General features: G+C 46.5%; 1 long non-coding RNA gene across 1 annotated transcript; it reads left to right on the top strand.

Moving 5' to 3' along the window:
- The first annotated feature begins 373 nt into the window (after positions 1–373).
- LOC149360956 (uncharacterized) lies at positions 374–4716 on the top strand. Its single transcript, XR_016288359.1, has 4 exons — positions 374–427; positions 681–737; positions 1278–1333; positions 4579–4716. It is a non-coding gene; the product is annotated as an uncharacterized LOC149360956 (long non-coding RNA).

The following is a 4716-nucleotide window of genomic DNA, read 5'->3' as shown; positions in this document are numbered from 1 at the left end:
CCTTCAATGCTGTTCACATGTGATTTCCTGCCTAATAAAAGTGCTCTTCTCTCATCCTAGGCGGAATCGGTGGAATATCCGGAAGGGAGGCTGAACGATCTCTGGGCGGCGGTGTAGGTACGTAAAGTTTCTACAGCAAGCAGTGCATAAAATTCGATCAGAAATACACATTCCGCGTGAAAGACGTACAAAACTTATAGTATATACTGACGACGCTAAAAGAATATTATGTCTGTCACAATAACAAAGTGTAAGAAGACAATTAACTTAAAATACTCTGTGCATCATACGGGGATCTCTAGCTGCGATGCCTTCAATGCTGTTCACATGTGATTTCCTGCCTAATAAAAGTGCTCTTCTCTCATCTTAGGCGGAATCGGTGGAATATCCGGAAGGGAGGCTGAACGATCTCTGGGCGGCGGTGTTGGTACGTAAATTTTCTACAGGAAGCAGTGCATAAATTTCGATTAGAAATCCACATTCCGTTCGAAAGACGTATAAAACTTTTTGTATATACTGACGACGTTAAAAGCATATCATGTGTGTCACAGTAACAAAGTGTAAGAAAACAAATAACTTAAAATATTCTCTGCATCGTACGGCGATCTCTAGCTGCGAAGCCGTCAATGCTCTTCTCATGTGAAGTCGTGCCTAACAAAAGTGCTCTTCTCTCATTCCAGGCGGAATCGGTGGAATATCCGGAAGGGACGCTGAGCGATCTCTGGGCGGCGGTGTAGGTACGTAAATTTTCTACAGGAAGCAGTGCATAAATTTCGATTAGAAATCCACATTCCGTTCGAAAGACATATAAAACTTTTTGTATATGCTGACGACGTTAAAAGCATATCATGTGTGTCACAATAACAAAGTGTAAGAAAACAATGAACTTAAAATATTCTCTGCATCATACTGCGATCTCTAGCTGCGATGCCTTCAATGCTCTTCTCATGTGAATTTGTGTTCTAACAAAAGTGCTCTTCTCTCATCCGGAAGGGAGGCTGAGCGATCTCTTGGCGGCGGTGTAGGTACATAAAGTTTCGATAGGAGGTGGTGTTAAAAATTCGATTGGAAAACTGCATTCCATACCAACTCATACAAAGGGTATTAAATATATTTAGAATGCTATGTGCATGTCATTGCTGCCCCTATATCCCGATGTAAGGAAAGAAGTAACTGAAATTACTTATGTGCGTCATATTTATATACTTTGCAGTGATGCCTTGACAGCTCGTGTCATGTGGTGACGTGTGTAATAAAGTGCCGCTTTCTTAATCCAGGAGGAGTGGGTGGAATATCCGGAAGGACACCTGAGTGAGACCTAAGGGCTGTGCCAGTAAGTACTGAATTTTTAGAAATGCCGGTGCAAAAAATTTGATGAGAAAAATTTAATGCCCTCCCGTAGACGAGATAAAACGTTTTTGGCATAGCGATATCGCTAATAAAGAACCGTATATGTCTGTAACGAGCTCGAGAAGTACAAATTAAAAAAATTATGACTTCAACGCCAACTTGGCATAGTTTTCCGGGGCCAGGTGTGCACAGTGAGGCGGCTTTGAGTATAGTCGGATGTTGAGAATAGTGACCTCTCCTGCAAGAGTATCAATTGCTTTTTTCTACTTGCTCACGCACTGCATCTGTAAACTTAGCTGCATGTGGCTATGGACCAGGTGGTTTGAGACAGCACACCTGCTGTAAGAGAGTTTTGGGGATAATATACCGATACCTGATATGTCTCGCTGGGAGGCAAATTGCCCAGGGCCTCTGGGAGGAAAATCTCCCTGCGGCCATTTTTGTTTGCTTAGGTGCGAACTTTATATCTTCTTAATTACGGAGGCTTCTTGTTTTTATTGCAGAACAGTTCTTGTTGTTTTCCTCTTAATGCCAGCGGAAGATGATTCCTTAGATACTCTGCGTCAAACACTTTTTTTTGTTCGGTTATGTATGGGTCAGCGCTACGTAAAAGGGGTTTCATTTGCTCAACGTAGGCAGTCACCTCCTCATTTGAGTCCTGCAGGCGTGAGTGTATTATGAGCTTTGCTCTTCATGCTTGTCGCACAACGCCTGTGATAGGCCTTGCAGAGGGAAAAAAACATGTCTGTCTTTTGTCAGGTTACCGCTGTTGTTCAGCCGTGCCATACTTAGAATTGCTGGCGGAGCAGTTTTTAAGTAGGCGGCATGCGGAACCACTGAAGGATTACTGCGGAAGGCTTTGTAGGTGGGGCCAGCAGGGGTCTAGGCTTCCTTCCGGGGTCGAGTGCGGTGCGGTAGAGGTCCGTGTTAGGCTGCTTGAGCAGTTTTTCTGCTATTCACTCAATGGAGGGAGGCTCGGGATGATTGGGCGGCTCTTCGAGGCTGAAATATCCGAGGACATCCACGCGCAGCACCTGAGGGCAAAAGAGCGGGAAGAGGACAGCTCGATTGTTTGAAATGAAACTATTTATTGGGGCGACGCTGTGCCCTCGAATTAACTGAACTGGGCGGCGGCAGGAGCTGGAGGTCTGCTGAGCGATAGTCGAAGTTCGGAATGACCGCCACCCTCCGCTGTGATCAGTTTAAGCCTGACGAGGGACTTTCATTATGTGACGCGGAAGGCATGAACTACAATCTCAAGCTTAGCAGAGGTGTAGCAACATGGCGTAGCAGCGGAATTGGCAATCAAAAGTGAAAAAAAAACAGCACTGAAAACAAGAAAGAAGATGAAAAGAGACATGAGCGCGCGTTGTAAAGTCAGTGCACAACTGTCTATTTCTTGATATTGTCCCCCATTTTTCGCACTGTTTCCAGTTTTCGTCTTTCGTAAAAGGGTTTTCACGTGGCTACATGGAGGAAGGAAAACTAAGGAGAGGCCCTTCGTATTCCCAATGCATTGGCAAAAATGTGGCGGAAGTGACGTCAAAATTTAGACTTAAAAAGTCGGGCCACTAGCAACGTTGTCGTTGTTGCTAAGAAAACTCGGGCCACTAGCAACGGCGTACGGCGTCGTTAGAGTCGTTGTTGCTAGGGGCCCGAGTGTTTCTCGGTGGCGGTGGACAGGCTTTCGGCACGGTGTGTTCGGCCTTGCGTGTTAAAGTCTGCATGCCTGGCTTCGTGACGTTACGCACGCATCTAGGATTGCTTTTAAATGCGGCAAATAACCGATAATTTGAAATCTTGTTCGTCAAACTTGGTGTCGTTACGCGGAGAGATCGATGCATTGAAATGAATCTCGCGAAAAGGTGGCACTCCGGAACCGCGCTTCGACACGCGAAGAAGCGTTGATTGTTTTGATCAGCGAACTTTCGCACCTCACCAAACAGCACAGAAACATGAAGCCGCTCTCGGCGATGCTGAGCTGCGTTTCGAAGGCCACACGGCGGGTGTACGGTAGCCCGAGGAGGATGGTGAGCTGAGCTATAAGCGGCGCGCAATGTCGTCTTTCTTCGCCTGGCGTCGGAAAAGGTTCACCGCACCTGTGCGCCGGTCTTTGTCTAGGTGCGTGTTTGCGGGGAGGGAGGTGCAGGAGTGTAGCGGCGAGCTGCGCGGTTTTTTTTATACCTTTCTTTTACGAAGTGCTTGCGAGCCGCGCGAGAAACCCGCCCCGTAGTTCGGTGGAGAAGGAAGATAGTGAGGAAAGCCGAGCCAACTTCCGGTTGCGGGGCGGCTTCACAAAATGTGACGTCAGGGCCTCTCCTTAGTTCTTTCCTTCCTCCATGCGTGGCTACAATCTAGTGTGAGAAATATCGCCTGTCGCGTGCCGGTCGCTTCGTATATCGACAAAAAAATATGATTAAGCTTCGCGGCAGTATTTATTTGTCGCAAAATCTGCACTTGCAAACCAGTTTACGAAATGGCTCTGGACGCCACATGCGATAGGGTCGCTAGAACTGTCACGTCAGGATTGCCCACGGTTTTAACCGTTAAGGACATAAAATTTGAGAGGGAACTAAGCGTGCGAGTCGCAGTTAATGAAAAGGAGCGAGTCGGTCTTACTTAGGAGCCATTGATAGAAAGATGAGGCTTACTTTGCTCGGTAAGGGCTCTGAGCCACTTCAGTAGAACTTTGATACCATGAACTTGTGTTGACGGACAAAATGGAAAGGTCAAAAACTGGCCGCGGTGGCTCAGTGGTTATGGTGCTCTGCTGCTGGCCCGAAGGACGCGGGTTCGATTTCGATCGCGGCGGTCACAATTTAATGGAGGAATGATGAATGCTACAAGCACGTGGACTGTGTGGTGTCAGTGCACGTTAAAGAACCACATGCAGTAGAAATTATCCGCAGCCCTCCACTATGGCGCCCTTCGTAGCTAAAATCGCTTCGGGACGTTGTGCCCCATAAAATGCAAAACGAAAGATGGAGAAGTCGACCTCTACCTTTTTGTTATATATTATAAAGTGATGGGCAGAGCCTACCAACTTTTGACGGAACTTTTGGAAAAACGACCGTTTATAAAAAAATTTCGTTCTCATTACGGAGAGATGGCGCATAGAACGCCATCGCAAATTTACACGTAAAAGCGAGATTCCGCCGGTCTTTCTTGGCGAGGAATATTATACGTCGCAGCAGATCCTTATGTGATGCATCCAACCTTTTTTTACAGGGCAAGAACAGCTTCGTGTACACTCATGGAGACCTGGTTTTGTTGAATCCTTCGAAGCTTTGTTCGGTTTCGTGGTTGTATGAGGACACATAAATAAACTGGATGTTATTTTTGCCCTGCAGAAATAGAACATTTGGG

This window comes from Amblyomma mixtum, chromosome 2 (genome assembly GCF_055824585.1).
Source record: "Amblyomma mixtum isolate Tamu chromosome 2, ASM5582458v1, whole genome shotgun sequence".
NCBI lineage: Eukaryota > Metazoa > Arthropoda > Arachnida > Ixodida > Ixodidae > Amblyomma > Amblyomma mixtum.
This window is presented reverse-complemented; position numbering and strand designations above follow the sequence as displayed.